Source organism: Octopus sinensis, linkage group LG2 (assembly GCF_006345805.1).
Source record: "Octopus sinensis linkage group LG2, ASM634580v1, whole genome shotgun sequence".
NCBI classification, from domain to species: domain Eukaryota; kingdom Metazoa; phylum Mollusca; class Cephalopoda; order Octopoda; family Octopodidae; genus Octopus; species Octopus sinensis.
This window is the reverse complement of record NC_042998.1, coordinates 111,662,185-111,681,988: the sequence shown is the minus strand read 5'-3', so window position 1 is coordinate 111,681,988 and position 19,804 is coordinate 111,662,185.

The following is a 19,804-nucleotide window of genomic DNA, read 5'->3' as shown; positions in this document are numbered from 1 at the left end:
AAAATATACTAATTTTGAAATTAAGTTTTTTTCTCTCTTTTGTATGAAAATATAAATCTGGAACATCAAATTTCTCTTCTCTTCATGGCACACTAACTTATCTACCCCTTGAATTTCACTATTTTGAGCATTTACAGAAGCTTGAATGATTTTGATATTGTTACTTCTCTTACTGTTAAATTTACATTTAAAACAAAGTCTCTCTCCTATTCCCCTCCTCAGTCTACGAGGGGGTACATAAAAGAAACTGGAATTTTGCAATATCATTTTATTCACTTAGCTTTACATGTTTACACTTTTATTGCTTTCTTAGTATTCTTCATTTGAAGCAATGCATCAGTCCAGATGTGTGTTTTCCTCTGTTTGAAGCAGTCCTAGGCCTCTTGCAAAGTGATGCCTTTTAATGCATCTGTCTCACTGCATCTCACAAATGCTTCAGAACTGCCAAGTAAAATGTCTGGTTAACAGTTTGACCAGGAGGAACAAATACTGTGTGGACAATTCCTGACAAATTAGCATCGTCTTGACATTGGACTTCACTTGACACACTTTTTAGGGGCATGGTGTCATTGAATGCTTCCATTGACTTGATTGCTACTTCGTTTCCGTGTCGTAGCCATAGCATCAGCTTTTGTTACCAGTGATGACCTTCGTAAAAAGGTCCGGGTCAACTTCCAACTCTTCTTTCAGTTCACGACACATTCAGTCATGACTGCTTTTGATCTTCCATGAGCAAGTGAGGCATAAATTTTGCTGTAACTGTTTTCATTTGCAATTCCTCGCTCAAATTTCGTTGGGAGGAGCTCCAGGACACACCAGTCATATCAACAAGTTCGTCAATTGTTTGGTGACGGTCCTCCAAGATCAGCTCATGATTTTTCGTGATGTTTTCATTCGTTCGGGAGGTCGACGGTCGTCCCGAAAGAGGTTGGTCTTCAAGTGACAAGTGACTATTCCTACAGCGTGAAAACCATTCATAAACTTGTGTTTTGCTCATGGCAGTGCCCTTGTAAGCTGTTTGAAGCATAAGAACTGTTTCGCCCACCGTTTTCCCTAGCTGAAAACAGAATTTCATGGAAGCACGCTGTTCTTTCATTTCAATCATCGTAGAAATCGACGAACAGGGGTGAAGTACTACAAACCAAAGGCACACACCGTGACAGTACGACTAACCCAGCCGCCGGTCGGCAGACTGATGTCTGAGGGTCGCATCAAGTGGCTTCTAGCGGTGGAAGCCTGAACTACAATGGGCTTGTCCCACAGAGCACGTTTCCAGTTACTTTTGGGTAGCTCCTCGTATATGCCGACTGAACCTACCATACTCACCTCTACAGGTAAATGGGGAACAAGGCTATCTCTCTGGTGCTGGTGCCATGGAAATACACTCAGTACATTCTGTAAAGTGATTGAAAAACAGACGGGGGAAGTGTAAGGTTGTAAGGTTCCGTTAGTCCTTCCTTGCTAATATTTATTTAGCTTTACTAATAGTGCAATGAGAATCATTGGACTAATACTAAAGTGCACTCTGTAAAGTGGTTGGCATTAGGAAGGGCATCAACTGTAGAAATCAAGTTCAAATAACGTATGAGCATCAGTTTTTAAGAGCAGTAGCTTCTCATAAGAAATGACTGAAGCTATGATGACCTGTCCAAAATTTGGCGGTGTGGAAAGCAGATGTAAAATGGTTACGATGATGAAACGTTATATCAATATAAAAGTTAAGTCACGTCTCTCATTTTACTGTACCATTTTCCCTCTTTCCATCATGTTATAGGAATATGGAAGGGACCCCCATCCCCCGAAAGAAAAGCGAGAGAGAGAGGACTTCATATTGAATGATGTAGAAGAGATTGAAAGGAAGTATTACAGAGGTGGATTAGATAGATGTATACAGGAGTTGGACAAAATAATGGAAACACCTTAAAATTTCAAACGTATTTATTTTAATATGGGGTAGGACCGCCTTTGGCAGAAATTACAGCTTGAATTCTACAAGGTATGGACTCGTACAAAGTTTGAATTGTTTCCAAACGAATTTTTGTCGATTCTTCTGCTAAAATAGTCTCCAGTTCTTGTAGTGATGATGGTGGAGTATAGATTACCGAAGGAAGGCCGCAGCACTCCACAGCTTATTGGCTTGAAAATTGTTAGTTCAAATCTAACCGGGGAGACTGGGAAAGCAAGATAAAAAAACAGAAAATTAGCACAGCAATATCAGTAAATTACGTTTGTGTATTTGTTTTACAAGATTCTTGATGTGAAGTCATGTTTTGAAACAGATATTGTTATACTTGGAGGATGGTCATATTTTGCCAATTAGTGCGTGTGTTTGATTGGCAAAATATGACCACCCCAAGTATAACTGTATCAGTAAAACAATTGCAAAAGATCAAAAGTTGCTCTTGTGAAAATATATACTCTGTGCGTGTATCTGAGTTTTTTATGCATCGTTGACATTAAAAAAAATCCATCTTCTATGTTGTGGTTCTCCCTTTGATTCCTATTTTACTCAGGTGGATCTTCATGGCTATTCGATGTTTAAAATAGCTAATATATTTCTATAATGTTATTAAGAATGTTATAAAAAAAAAAGTAAAAATATTTAGTGCATTATCGAAGTATAACTTATTTATTGCACATAAATTTAAAGAACAAAATCTTATCTGCATCCAGTAAAAAAAAATTAGTATTTGCTGATGTAAGGGAGACTACTCTTAATACTACTAGACAAGGGAAATAACAAACAAGGGAGTGAACTACGGATTTTTTTCGAATCTTGTAAATTACTATTTATAATTCAAAGTCTGATGCTGTAGATTTACTTGGAAAAGCGTTGATCCAAGATCTACAACTAATCAATGAATCAAATGAGTACTAAGGTTACAATTGGATGGTGAACTATTTTGATAAAAGATATTTCTAGAGAAATATCAGAAAAAGAATTTGTTAAATGAACCCTTTTTTTGCAGCAAACTAATTTAAGTATTAGGTTATTATTCAGCGGCATTTACGTTCCGAGTTCAAATTTCACTGAAGTCGACGTTGCATTTCATCCATTCGGTATCGATGAAGTAAGTACCAATTGAGCGCTTGGCAGGGTTGACATAATGGAGTATCCGCTTCCCCGCTAAATTTCAGGTCTTCTGCCTGTTGTAGGAAGGATATTGTTACTATTAAGGCGGCGAGTTGGCAAAACCGTTTGCACTGTGGACGAAATGCTTAGCGGTATTTCACCCGTCGCTACGTTCTGAGTTCAAATTCCGCCGTAGTCGACTTTGTCTTTCATCCTTTCTGGGTCGATAAAATAAGTACCTGTTGAACACTGGGGTCGATGTAATCGACTCTTCTCCTCCCCCAAATTGTCGCTCTTGTGGCAAAATTTGAAGTAATTATTATTAAAGCGGTGAACTTGCGGAATCGCTAGCACACCAGAAAAAATGTTCAGTGGCATTTCTTATGAACGTTCTGAGTTCAAATTCCACCGAGTTTGACTTTGCCTTTCATCCTTTCGAAGTTGATAAACTAAGTAACAGTTGGTGGGTCGACGTAATCGACTCCCTCCCTCCCCCCTCCCACTAAAATTGCTGGCCTTGTACCTATAGTTGAAAGCATTATTATTACTATTTATTATTATCATATTCTTTCCAATGCAAGTGCCTATTGGTAGAGTTTATCTTTGGGAGTGAATTACAACTGGTTCCAGATCGCTATATAATAATTTTATTCAGGATCGCGCTGGGATTATTCTTTTAGTATTGTAGTTGTTTCTAATGAACTTCGAAGGCATTTTATTATTTTGATTGCTATTTTAGTTAATATTTCCATACTTCATCACTATTAGCATCACACCTTTCTCCTTATTTTAATTGAACACACAACACTCAAAGTAATGTATTTAGCTCCCTATCTAACCTTGTTATATACAGATGCTGGTCCGCATGATTTATGACTGAAGAAGTTTTACCTGTAGTTCTCTCATTTTATTTTCAGGCAATATATCAATATATCTTCTGTTGTGTCTGGTGAGACTCATTTTCTTTTTGTGCCATATAATGTAACACACTCACCGGTAAAATTACCACTTTTTTCTTATTTTTATTTTTCTAAAATTTTCGTTGCGTCTTGCAACCTTTTCAATAGTCAAGACTATAGTCAATAAAAATAAGAAAAAAAGTGGAAATTTTACCGGTGAGTGTGTTACATTATAAGGCACAAAAAGAAAATGACTCTCCCCAGACACAACAGAATATGCTTTAACACACGAACTCATATAAAGAATATTGCAAACCAAATCCAAAAACGAAATATCAATGTGTCATTTTGTTTTTAAAGCTAGTAGTGAACAATAAAAGAAAATTTGACTGCTATTTGTAACAAGTCGAACAGGTGTGTAGAGGCTCCTTCTTTAACTTGTTGATTCGCAGCTTACTGTAGTGTTACACCTGCAAGACTTATCTGAAATGTAATTTCTGAAAATATTCTTGCTTCTATGGCTTCGGTTTGAATAGCCATGCTTTCTTCTAGTGTGCCTACATTTGAGATATATAAGTGTTTCTAAATAATGTGGCCAGCTGATTGAAGCGTTTGCACGTTGGACTAAATGCTTATCGATATTTTTTTGTGGCTTTATTTACACATCTTTTGATATAATAGTTTCTTTTTTTCTAATTTCTTATGAACATCCGTTATTATAATTATTATTACAGTTTCTACGGTTATTATAATTTATACTGCTATCTTTTATTACATAATTTGATTTATTTAATTACTTATTACATAAGTAATTAGATAAATCAAATAATGTTTATGATATATATTGATATAGGTTTTCTGCCTTATTCGTACTTCTAGAGCAGCAATAACGTATATTGGTTTCAAATTTTAGTACAACACCAGTAATTTCGGGGGAGGGTTAAGTCGATCACGTTGAACCCAGTGTTCAGCTAATACTTATTTTATCGACCCCAAAAGGGCGAAAGGCAAAGTTGACCTTGGCGGAATTTGAACTCAGAACATAATGATGGACGAAGTGCTGCTAAGCATTTTGCCCAGCGTGCTAACGATTATGGGTGAAGGCGCGTAGTTTAGTGGTTAGGGTATTAGGCTCACGATCATAAGGTCTTGAGTCCAATTCCCGGTGACGCGTTGTGTCCTTGAGTAAGACACTTTATTTCACTTTATTCCAGTGAATAGTTCTTGTATTTTAAACGGTCAGCCTTGTCACACTCTGTGTCACACTGAATCTTCCTGAGAACTACGTTAAGGGCACACGTGTCTGTGGTGTGCTCAGCCGCTTGCACGTTGTTTTCACGAGCAGGCTGTTCCGTTGATCGGATCAACTGGAACCCTCGTCGTTGTAACTGACGGAGTGCCAGGAGCGCTAACGATTCAGCCAGCTCGCCGCCTTAGCATTAACTTATATTAATGTCCATATTATTAACATTAATTACTCCCCAGCCTGGCCTTGATCTTTACTGAATTCGTATGTGCTTAAATCTATATATATAAAACTGTAGTTGTGTGAGTGTCTGTCCCCTTCGATTTAGATTCCTAACTACTCCCACATTTTGCGGTGCAGTTTAACCAAATTCGGGTATCTTATAGTCGTGATTCATATCGAGCCCGTCTGAGTATTAGCACGCGTCTACGATGAGTCTACGATTTAAAAAATAATTTAACATCATTTTTTATTCCATTTTAATGCATAATTTTTCGTGTGTCGATGGCGGCGGAGTTGGCGTCCATGGTCACACCTGCACCTGTTTGCTTCTCCCCCTTCTTCCCTCCCTCGTGAAGCTGTGGGGAAGGGAGTGTAAGGAAATCAACGTCGTAAAGCGTTGTCAAGGAGACCAGCGTTCTTTTAGAACAACGACTTCATGGCTTGAAGACACCAAAACAGAAATGGCTAAGAAAGCCCGAATTGGCATCTATAAGGGAAGTAACTCTCTAAAAATGCTTATATAGTTATTTCCCTTACAAACCCGAGCAACGCTGGGCGATACTGCTAGTTAACTATAAAAATAAATGGCTAGAAAACATTAATTGAAAGTGGGAGTAAATAAATGTTTTCTGCCAATTTATATCTATTGTTAATTATCACCATTATTGCTACTTTTATTAAAGACTGTTCTGGTTATTCAATACTCTCTGGCAATATATTAGAAGTTCGGTTGTAATTTTCGATCAAATAGATGTTCAGATTTTGTCTTCGCGTAAATTTTGGTTCAACTCGAATTACCTTGTTATTGAAAATATATTTCCTTTCATTTGCTCAAATTCTATTCTATTCCATTTTGAAAATCACTCAACCACGGTGTTACACCGCATTAACCAGCCTTGTCCGACATCTTTCAGTTTGTCTACATTATGTTAGTGAGGCTTTTAAGATGTCTTATGTACATTATGTTGAAGTCGCCTGCAGTAGTACGAACCAAGGGATTTTATGTATAGTGTGACTTTTTTCAAGAACGAACCGTCATTGCTACACAACTGTTGATGTAATGTAGCAGCTGGTAGTCATAGAATGAATATTTCTCATCTTGTACTTGTTTATTATTCAACATTAAAAGCGGCAAGCTGGCAAAATCGTTACCACGCCGCGCTGGACAAAATATTTAGTGGCATTTCGTCCTTCTTTACGTTCTGAGTTAAAATCCTGTCGAGGTCAACTTTACCTTTCATCCTTTCGGGATTGAGCAGTGGGGTCGATGTAATCGATTAGATTCTCCTCTAAAATTTTCAGGCCTTGTGCTAGAGTAGAAAGTAGCATGCAACATTCCGCTCCGTACAGTGTCACTGGGTTTAAAAGACGCAGGATTTAGAGTTGATTTTTTAAAAAATCTCTCTAATTTCCCCAATTATCAAATACTATCCCAGTTCGGTTTTAGATGATGACATCTGGGAATCAAGTTGTCCAAAGTCTTTTAGTACCTTTGTTCTGGCGTTATCCTTAACCTTTATTTTTGTATTACTGATTCTATGACTAACTTATAAAGTTTCTTATCTAAAGATTGTCACATGATGAATATCTGATGCTATTGTGTTATCAAGGAGAGAGATGTCCGAAAATTCTACATTAGAAAACAACAGTCTCTAGATTAAGCATGGACAACATTTTTCGCGAAGCAGGTCGTATGAAACCATCCTACTAAAAAAATTCAGGCCTGTCACATAACTAAAAAAATTCAAGGCAATTTCTCGTTGGTGTGCCATTAACAAAATCCTGCGGGTTGCAGTTTACCAATGACTGCTCTAGATGTTACTTACACGATTCATAATACCATATTCTGGCCAATTCTTCAGGCATTGTTAATCTAATGATGTCTGTTTCAGGTTATATAGGTGGATTAACTTTTTCAGTATAGAAAATACACAGACTCTATATTTTTATCATGAAAAGTATAATTAGTCTCGACGAATGCTATAATAACATCTGTTCATTTATTTTTGTTCATTTCTGTATCACATAATGAGTGTCTTTCCTTGTATTGTGTAAACGAATCGTAAAGTAGCTTTTCCATCTTGTATCACTATCCAAAACTTTGATCAAATTTTAAGCTTCTTGAGATCTGGCGTACACTAAATAATCCCCTAATTAATTACGTTTCCTATAATCTCGTAGTATTTACTAATGATCAATTAGACAGAGCAATGCCTTTACAGCATAAGTATTTCATTAATATCATCCAGTTGTTTCTCTCTTTCGCTCCCTCCACTCTATTTCTTTCTATATTCCACCGATTTTGACTTTTCTCATCTGATTTTAGTGAGGATTATATAGTCAGGGAAAAAGGAGATTCACTGAAATTAAACTGAATCTGTTGTAGATAAAAAAGGGAACCATTACGTGGTCTCAAGACCTGTGATCAGTTTGGTGTTGATAATAGTGGAAGGAGAGGGAGAGAAAGAGAGAGAGGAGGTGGGGAGAGAGGGAGAAAAAGAGAAGCGGAAAAACAGGATTAATGAAATGATAGAGAGAGAAAACATGAATGAGAGTGAGAGAGGGAGAGAAAGTAAAACAAAGGATTTTAAAAAGTGGGAGCGAAATCACATATGCTAGAGTAGAAATTAGAAAGTTGGAAGATTCGAACACGAAGACTGGAGTGAAGCAAGAATACGGATACGAAATCGTTGGTGTCATAAATTGTTTGTAATCTCATTCACTCATTCCTTTCTCTTTCGGCGTTTGAAGTAATTTTTGAAGCGTAACGGCATCCTTAATTGAAACTATTAGTTAACTTCAAGAGTGATAAGACGGTGTGTGTGTGTAAAGGCTATGCAAGAGTCATGGTGTTAATTAAAGATGCACTCGTGTAAAGCAGATTTGTAAATACCATAAAATAATTTACAGTTACGATAATCCTTTCTACTATAGGCACAAGGCCTGAAACTTTGGGGAGTGACTTAGTCGATTATATCGACGCCAGTTCCTGACTGGTACCAAGGTGTCATTTGAACTCAGAACTGGCATTTATTATGTGTGTATACTTTATTCAGTTCTCATATAAAAAATATAAAGAACCCAATAAAACCTAATCAAAGTTCAAACACAAAACAAACGGATAAATAAAACCATATTTACTATAAAGTCTACAATAATTGACAATTTACTATACAATAAGAATGTTTTAGTTCAGTGTTTGAACCAATGAAAGCCAGGAAGTGGGTGTGACCACTGAATGGTTTTGTAAAGGTTGAAATGAGATATTGTGAGGTTAAGTTGAATATGGTCGTGTTCATGGCTGCCGACTTCTTCATCCCCGTGCTTTGGGGACGGGCAAAGGTGAAGCTGCATGTTGAATTTCATTATTCCTTGTTGCTGCAAAATCATGTTCCCATGCCTTAAGTATTCAGTATAATTTGATATGTTAGATATTCATATGTACAATTTAACCATTAATAACACTGGCATTTATTCGACTGTTGGGCAAAGCAGAAGAAGCATAAAATATTAAAAAGGTAATTACAGTGGTGCACGAACCATGTCCTGCTGCCAGCTGTATCCCTGACAAAACCAAACGTTTGCATCAGAATTAACGAGTTTACTGGGAGCCGATGTCACTGGGACTGTTCTACTCTTCTTTAATCGCAATACATTGGCCTTAAGCCTCTGAGTTTTATTAGCTGGTATCTTTCCTTAGCCTGATAGTGATGGTATTGAACAATGCCTACTCTGCACAATTATTTAATTTATATTCTATTTATATTTATATTCCATTATCATAGAAAATGTAAGACTAGGATGGAGTCGGTTTGCACAAATCAATTGTTAATTTTTTTTTTCACCAAATCAGTTAACTTTCGTGGCTGGTACTTATGCTTGAAAATATTTGCCGTTTTTATTTTCGCTATCATTTTAAACTATTTTAATGAAAGAATTTTTAATGTTAGGGGTCTTTGCCGTAATATATAAAAAAAAAAACCGAAAAAAATTCCGCCAAAGCAAAACAAAAAGAAATGAAAAAGAAAAAAAAGCACAAGAAATGTACTTTGTTACTGTTTAGTTTGTAGTGATCTTGTGAGTAACAAGCATAAAACCAGTTGATTGTTAGAATAAAAACACACAAAGGCGGCGAGCTGGCAGAAATGTTAGCGCGCCGGGTGAAATGCGTAGCAGTATTTCGTCTGCCGTTACGTTCTGAGTTCAAATTCCGCCGAGGTCGACTTTGTCTTTCATCCTTTCGGGGTCGATAAATTAAGTACCAGTTACGCACTGGGGTCGATATAATCGACTTAATCTGTGTGTCTGTCCTTGTTTGTCTCCTCTGTGTTTAGCCCCTTGTTGGTAGTAAAGAAATAGGTATTTCCTCTGCCGCTACGTTCTAAGTTCAAATTCCGCCGATTAAATAAGTACCAGTTACGTACTGGGGTCGACATAATCGACTTAATCCGTTTGTCTGTCCTTGTTCGTCCTCTCCGTGTTCTAATTCTTCGGTCTACATACTTCTTTTATGTTATTAGATTTTATACTTCCCAGAGCAATGCTCAGGTTGAGTAAAAAGTAAGCAATGTTTTGAATCATGAAGAATTTGTACCGGATTTTTGCAGAGTTTTGAATTTTTAAAAACATTTCTTTGCAGTTGTCTGATAATACAGACATAGACTTGCGCAAATGCATTAATAAATTAACATTGATATATTTTTCACCGTTGTTAGAATCATCTGAAGTAGAACTATCAAAGCGTGATATTCCAGCAATTTTGTTATTCAACTTCAAAAAAGGACATAAAGTAGTTGAAACTGCTCGCGATATCAACGAAACGTCTGGCGAGGAAATGACCAGTGAGTGGTTAGCTCGAAGATGTTTTAAACGATTTCGCAGTGGAGACCTGAGCTTTTAAGATCGTGAGCGTAGTGGACGGTCAATTAAAGACCGAAATTAAGAAAGATCCAAGTAAAACCACCCGAGAACTGGCAAAAGAACTTCAAGTTAGCCCCCAAAACTGCCTGCAATCATTTGCATGCGATCGGAAAATCAAAAATGGTCGACAAATGGGTACCATACGATTTGAACGAAAATCAGAAAATGCGCAGATTTGTTCGTCGCTTCTTCTCCGTAACCAAACCGATCCATTTCTCAACCGTATTGTAACTTGCGATGAAAAGTAGATTCTGTACAAAAAACAAAAAAAACAAACAAAAAAAAAAACAAAAAAAAACCGTTTTTTGCCGTGGTTGGACCAAAATGAAGCACCGAAAACCTTCCCTAAACCCGTGCTCTTCAAAAAGAAGGTTATGGAGACTGCTTGGTGGTATACTTCTGGACTCATCCACTATAACTTCTTAAAACCCTGAAAAACCATTACTGCAGAAACATATTGTCATGAAATTTGCCAAAAATGAACGAAAAACTGCTACTCCGTCCAAGACTGGCCAACAGAAGAGGGCCAATCATTCATGACAATGCTCGACCACATGTTCCACTAATGACACTCCAGAAGTTGAGGGAACTTGGCTACGAAGTTCTTCCCCACCCAGCTTATTCCCCAGACCTTCCTCTTACCGACTACCACTTTTTTCAAGCACCTTGATGGTTTCCTGCGAGCGAATGAGTTCAAAAATAAAGCCGATGCTGAAAGTGTGTTGAAAGAGTTCATCAGCTCCAGAAATAGAAGATTTTTATGTTACCGGAATAAGAAAACTTGTAACTCGCTGGCAAAAATGTGTCGATTGTAATGGTACTTACTTTGATTAATAAAATTTCGGCATTGTTGAAATATATTGTGATGAATTTCATGTTTCAAAACGTTGCTTACTTTTTACTCTGCTTGATACATTTACCATTTTTCTGAATTTTATATCGACTGATTTTTATCGATGTAGACCATCACCTGCTGGAAGCAATCCAAGAAGACATTTAAAAAACACCGTCGTAATAAGGAATAATATGATGTATAAACATGTTTAAATTCTTTAACAGACTAAAATTAAAAGAACGAAAATTTTAATATTCATGCTTCCTAGTAATTCATTAAAACTAAATTTGAATTTACTTAAAAATTATTCGATATTGGAGATTTCTGGACCGTATTGGTTACATTTGAAAAACAGATTGATTACACGTTGGCTTCTTATTAATTACACATTGGTTACATATTAGTCTCACTTTTCTTAGCTTCGTTTCTTATATATTTTGCCACAACAACAAGGTAATATACATAGAAGAGAATGTTAGTAAGCACCATGATTAATCTGCTAAATAACTGTAAGACTCACACACAAAATTGTCTAAGCATGTATGCACACTCACACCACACACATACAGAAATAACCACAAATTAATAACAAAAAACACACTTAACTATTTAACCGCACATACACAGATACGTTTATACTTGTACACTACACTCATTAGTATAGATATTCACACAAACACATGAACTAATACACAAACAAAGCATATATATATATATATATATATGATAAACACACACACACTCGACTGATGAAAGAAAACCAAGAATGACTCGTCTTTTTTTGCCTGTCCTTCTAATTATTGTTTCTCTTGTCCGCCTTTGTGTAGCCTATCTGTCCGAACCTCTTAATGCCCTCTATTGCGTTTTTTTCCCCATTTATATATATAAAGTTAAAAAAAAACGTAATAAATGTACAAACAATCGGAAAACAGAAACAAAAGGTCGCCAAATCCTCATCAGTCATCGGCGAGAGGGTCAAACAAAATTTCGCGCCTTCAATAATAACATTAGTGCCGACAGCAAGAAGACGCTAGTATATATATATATATATATATCGTTTAAGTTAGTTTACAGGAAACGTTTTTGAGTACGCATATGACAGCCTAATGCTCCCAACCTGCAACAGCAGTTTCATGGGATCGTATCGGGTTGTGCCGATATAGCGTAAGATAAATATAGAAATTACAATAAAAATAATCCATGGATGGAACGTATGTATATACGTATGTATGCATGAAAAATTAAGCTGAAGCTCGATAAAGAAACCGGCGGAAAATTCACGCATAAGACATGAACGTGCTGTTTGCTCGTCAGTTATCGCACACTCATACACAAACGTATTTATATCCTCAGGCACATACATATAGTCACGAGTAAATAATACGCCGACACACACGACAACACATAAACAAATATATTCTCATATATATTTAAAAGCCTACTTACACGAATCCACATACACTCACACGTATGTAGACATATATAAACAAGCAGACACAGACAAAAGGAAAAACAGTGCCAATAAATTGCCTGCACACCCCCTCAAACCACCTCCCCTTCTACAGCATTGTCTTACATCATGTTTTATGTGACAACCGCAAACATTCAGGGTGATACTTTAATCTTCCATCTGGGATTTATCGATTAGCATCATCTAAACGAACAACATTTATTTGTCTTTTTTCTTTTTTCTTTTTTCTTCTCCAACTGATATCTCTCTTTTGTTTACACATCTTTCTATCTATCTATCTATCTATCTATCTATCTATCTATCTATCTATCTATCTATCTATCTATCTATCTATCTATCTATCTATCTATCTATCTATCTATCTATCTATCTATCTATCTATCTATCTATCTATCTATCTATCTATCTATCTATCTATCTATCTATCTATCTGTCTGTCTGTCTGTCTGTCTGTCTGCCTGCCTATCTATCTATCTATCTATCTGTCTGTCTGTCTGTGTGTCTGTGTGTCTGTCTGTCTGTCTGTGTGTGTGTCTGTGTGTCTGTCTGTGTGTCTGTCTGTCTGTGTCTGTCTGTCTGTCTGTGTGTGTGTCTGTGTGTCTGTCTGTCTGTCTGTCTGCCTGCCTGACTGCCTGATTGCCTACCTACCTACCTACCTACCTACCTACCTATCTACCTATCTACCTACCTAGAGTCTAACTGTCTTTCTGTCAATCCATCTATCAATATGCCCATCCATCCATCCATCCATCCATCCACCCATTCATCTCTTCTATCTGTTTGTCGGTCTGGCTGTTTGTCTATACATTAATTCATCTGCAGGTAATTCAGTTGATCGAACAACTGAATATCACCACCGGTTTCAACTCCATCTAAATTTATCTCCTCTTGAGTTAATCATGCTACTGTCTTCCTTCTTGTTCACTTGATATATTTTCTTACTTCTATACTGTAACCTTCCTACCTAGTCATCCTTACTCTCAATCATATATAATCCTCCTCTCTGCTTAGTTATCGTTATCGACGCCTACTATAACTGAGCCTCCTAAAATACTAGGAATAGCAGCCAAATCTTCCTCAAATCACCGACTACCATCTTAGAAAAGAAAAGATATATATTTGATCGAGTGATCCTAGATACCTAGTATCTAAAAAATCATTCGACTGTCCCGATTAGTGCGCTTTTCAGCTGGGATCTTAGCAGAGATTGATGCGGATTCTCCGAATCTGATCTACTAGTATTACAATCAGGATTTGTAAGATTCCAAAAATTTGCTGATCTGCCGTTACACAACAACAACAGCAACAGCAATATACCATTCTCTCTGCTTCTCTCCACCATCACGTCTCATTACATAATTCGTACATACGTACGTACGTACATACATACATAGACATGAGAATGAGAGGAGGAGCAATAAATAGACTCCTGGAGGAAAATCAGGAGCGAAGAGAAGGAATTTAATCAAGATGCTCTGTGGTTGGAAGAAATCCGAAAAAAGTTATTGCTCTTGCGTTACATCCAACACATACAACATTGATGGTGAAACAATTGCAACTGTGATCCAGAAAATCCAGGATGGAAAAACACCTGGGAGAGACTTGATTGTTGAATGTTGATACAAGAAGCTAACATTCTACCGACCATACCTTATCAATCTGTACCACCAAGCTTTCATTAGGCTGGCTCTGGCAGAGACAAAATTGATCCCCAAATGCAGAACCACCCACATGGCAAAAATCTACTGGTTAATTGCATGCCAGAACTTAATGCATAAGATATATACAGCATATTTAAACTTCTTCCTCCAAGACCATTGTGAAACCAATAACATTATCGCAGCAGAACAAGCAGCTGGGAAGAGGGGAGTTTGGGGATGTGCTGAGCAATTGCTAATAAACAAAACTGTGATGTTAGAGGTGCAGGAGCATAGGAGGAACCTAGTTTCAATGTGGCAAGATTACAAGAAAGCTTTTGACTCTGTTCCCCATTCATGGATACTAGAAGCCCTTCAATTTGCTAAAGTTCTAGTGATAATAGTCAAAGCCATAGCTGACTTGACTTCATCGTGGGCCACCGTCTTGAAATTAAACACAAAGAGTGACTCTATTATCACCGACAGAATACAATATCGTAAAGGTATATCATAAAGGAGATAGCTTCTCTGTGATGTTGTTTATACTTTCTATAAACCCCTTGTCATTCATGTAAAGGAAGTCTGAAAGATATCTCACAGGTTCACAAGGAAACAGAAATACCAAAATTACACACTGTTTCTATGTGGACGACTTAAAACTTTATGCAAAGAATATGCATGGAATGAAAAAGAGCCTTGACCTAGTTTCAACATTCTCAAAGGATGTAGGGTTGGAGATTTATCAGGATAAATGTTGTTATCACCGTGACCGACCAGGCTATCAGATGTTGCTACACATCGCTGGTCACAATGCGCTTCGCATTGTTTTAGCCTTCAAATGACACCACCTCGCTGGCTAAGCGAGCAGGCCAACAGAAGAAAGAGTGAGAGAACGTAGTGGCGAAAGAGTACAGCAGGGATCACTCCTCCACTGCCGGAGCGTCTTGGAGCTTTAGGTGTTTTCGCTCAATAAACACTTACAACGCCCGGTCTGGGAATCGAAACCGCGATCCTACGACCGCGAGTCCGCTGCTCTAACCACTGGGCCATTGCGCCTCCACAAATGTTGTTATATGTAAACATTCCTCGTCAGATACAGGGGAAACAGTCAAATCATTGATGGAAATGTTACTAGACTAGTTTATAATCTTCCCCCTTTTCAGAACCATATAACAACATATGGTTGTGAAAAGGGGGAAGACTATAAACTATTCTAGTAACATCTCCATCAATAATTTGACTGTTTCTCCTGTATCTGACGAAGAATGTCACAGGTATTTAGGGGTGGATGAAAATATATCTTACAATGGGACCTGTAACAAAACACGTATCACTAAAGAATATTACAGCCGAATAAAGAAAATTTGAACCTCAGAACTCTCTGCATTCAATAAAACAGTGGCCCACAATGTGTTTGCAGTGCCAGTACTCATAGCAACATTTGAGCTGCTTGATGAGATCCGAGCCATTGATGTGAAAACTCGAAAAATACTAACAAGCACACATAATTTCCACATAAACAGCGACGTAGGGCGCCTCTACCTAAAACGTAAACAAGACGCCAGAGGCTTAAAATCGATCCAAAATTCCTTTGAATGTCGCATCATATCCCTTTGGCAACATCTTTTAACCACCGAGTGTCGAAGTGTATCCCTTGACCAAGTTTGCATGCGTGAGGCTGATAACATCATAAGACTTGGAAGGCAGCTCCTTGAGCAACACTCTTGTGTCTGATAACCTAGAATACATACCAAAAGAAGTTGCACGATTCTGCCGCAACGTATCATCAGATTAAAGGATGAGCCTATATGAGCAGAAGACTATGCATGGGTTTGTTAGCAGAAATCTCTGTGATGATAGTAACATCAATCATCAAAGCAGTTTATCATGGACCAATAGCCGGATTACTACGTCCTACTTTGAAGGGTATGCGTTTGCAATCCAGGAACAGGAAATATTAACCAAGTACCTGATGCACAAAAGGGATAGAGATGCAAGAAAAACAGTAAAATGTGATAACAGATGCAGACTTTGTGGAGTTCACACTAAAGATATGACCCACATCATAAACAGTTGACCGAAAATGTCATCACGGTATTATCTACGATGAGACATGACGTTGTAGCTAGGACACTCTATAAATGAAATCCGTCGGAAGGATAATCCCGAGGACAAAGAAATAAAAACCCATAATATGGTAGAAGTCATTGCCACTCATAAGGAAAATGAATACTGTTGGAATGTACCAGTGAAGACCTCAATAAAATGTAAGCTCAACAGACCTGATATAATGATTTAGGATAGAGAAGAGAAACTGAGCACAGTTGTGGAAATTAGCTGCACAGTAGATGTTATCAAAGCTGAAGATAAGTGAAAAAGAGAACACTTATGCTGAACTATTGAGAAATCTGCAATTACTCTACTCAGATCACAAGTTCAGGTTTATACCTATAATTATTGGGGCCCTGGGATAAGAAACATACTACCTAAATACGAGTCCTAAGAAATTAGGCTTCTCAAAACCAGAAAAGAGAAAGATAATTACAAGACTACAGATCCAATCCATCACTGGACCTGCAAAAATCTGTAAAACTTTCCAGAAGTTTATGATTTAAATATATATGAGCATGTCTGGATATGTAACTCTATGCATGAGAATACATACATAAAACATACAAATCTGCACATACATACATACATACATACATACATACATACATACATACATACGTACATACATACAAACATACATACATACGTACGTACGTACATACATACATACATACATACATACATACATACATACATACATACATACATACAAACACCGGGATCTCTCTTAACTCTAAAGGTCTGGTCGCTTTGTTAGCGACCGGCTTGAACTCTCAATTACTTAAAGAAAAATCACGCACACACACACACACACACACACACACACACACACACGCACACACACACACACACGCACACACACACACACAGATGAGAGGTACTTTATTTTACCGACCCCGAGTCATAACATAATATTACAAAACATTTTTCCAGCGATCTATTGATTCCACCATGCCCACACAGTTTTCTAAGACTTATCAAATTAAATTAAATGATAGCTAACGTAGTGGAGAGCTATCAGGTGCATTTGGTAAATGGTTGACCAAAGCTAATTCGTTGATCTGTCACTCTATATTGTTGAATTGGATATATGATTCTAAGAACAGTTGTGTGTGACGTTGCCCGCTCGTCATCAAGAGACGAGCACCACAAACTTATTACGTTTGTGGAGACAACATCTATGTGGCCACTCACTGGCTAGATAGAACAATATAGAGTCACTCAAATTATAACCCTTACTGCCTTAAAAAGGGAATGACGGAAAATTTCAGTCCCAGACACACTGTTTCTGAAAGAGAAAAGATACAATGGTCATGAGGGTCCACTAACTGTTTGATCTCAGACGTGACAACAGGAGAAACAGCAGCAACAACAGGAAAAGCAGTAGCAGCAATGATAGCAAGAACGACATCAGCACAAACAACAACAGCAGCAGCAGCAACAACATATCAATCATAGTTGCCGTTAGAAATGTCACTATCTTCATCTTGACTATTTAACCGTTTCGAAGACAACAGCTGCAGTTCCTGCCATCTCGAGCGATCGTGTAGAAGCTTCCCAGACAGAGAAATGTGCTCAGTCTGTTACACTATTTCCAATTCAGTTCATTACTGCATGTCGCGCTGTTCAGTGTGGTTTGGCGGAAACTGGGAAGAATGACCAGCGGTCGAGGCCTTGTCGTTTGGCCGACAACATATTTATTTTATTGTCAAGAGAGAAGGCAGTAACCATGATTTCTTACGAGACCTTCAAAACTGATGAGGAGAAGGAAGGGAGGGAGGAGTGTGTTCTGAAACTGAAGGCCTGGCCCAAATGTTTGCAACAAAATGTGTTCCACTAAAAGCACCCGAGATGCTCGGTGGTGGTGTTAAACCGGGTAACGTAAATTGTGGTGTTTGATCAGGGGTGATCTAGGGTAACACAGTAACAACAGTTCCAGTGACTGGGTATCAGCAGATGATAATTTTAACCGTTTGGTCAATGTCGTAAAGACGAGCCGACGAAACTCGCCACGACCGCTCGATATGCTAGAAATCGTAACCAAATTTTCCGCAAATTATGTCTTAGTCTCTTAAAAACAAGAGTGTCTATTGGAAAATGTAGTCCTAGATTTTGCAAAAAGAGTGGATGTTTATCAATGGAACATCACTGAACCATAGATCTGCTCAATCAGAGCTGACCCGGGGCTAAGCAAGAACAGCAACAACAGTAGCAGTACAACAACAATAACAACAGCAACAACAACAAAGTATACAAACGACTTGGTGTTTGGAGACAGCCGAAAGAAATTATATATTAGATAAAGCCGTGTATTTTCTACACTGTCATTGATCGAATTTTATTGTATATTTATTCGGTCATCTTTTATTGCAGAAATGTCAAGATTGATCAGAAAAGTAAAATATTACACTTACCACGCTATAAGCACGAGAGATCTAAATTTAGAAGTATAGCTGTAAGATACAAACTGTAATGTATGGAAAGATGACGTGTTATTTCATTGTTGTATGAGATAGTAGAAAAGAGGGTGATACTTATATATTTACATTTGAGTATGGAACATTTGAGATATATCAGAAACTGCTCCAAACATGTTTCTGTTTAGTATTTTCCCCTCAACCCTATTGCTCTAAAAATTCATTTAGAGAGCAGACATACTTCTTTGCTCATTTGAAAGGTTCGTACTATAAAGAAATAAACAAATATTTGAAACAAATGGCAAAGTATCACAAAAGGAATTACCTGTTTAATACGAAATCAATATGATACGAAAATTGATTAATAAAAACTTTTCAATGAATAATGCATCCGCCACTGTTACAAGACTAATTTTGAAAGGGATATTATCTTAACGACAAGAGAACTTATTGATCATTGAAAGACTTGTGAATTGAAATACCTCCGGCAGCAGAATCGGTAAGGGGAGATAACTGGAAGAAATAATTGGAAGAAATTGTGGAGGTTGTACAACTGAGTTAGGAAAAATTTATTACTGAATTCAAACAAAGAAGAGGTATATATCGAAACACATAAAAACCCCCCATAAAAATTCAGTGTAAGATGCTGAAAAAAAAACAAAACAAAAACAAAAAAAATGGTTTCAAATTTTGGAACTAGGCCAGCAATTTCGGGGATGGGGGTAAATCGATTACATCGACCTCAGTGCATAACTGCAAGATATTTTATAGACACCCGAAAGGATAAAAGGCGTCGGAATTTAAACTCGGAATGTAAAGACGTACGAAATACTACCAAGCATTTTTATTGTGTGTGCTAACGATTCTGCCAACTCGTCGCCTTAAAAAATAGTATGTATACTTTTGTTGTTGTAAGTTTTATACTTTTTGAGTTGATCAGGATAAGGAAAAGAGAAATATATATGGATGTAT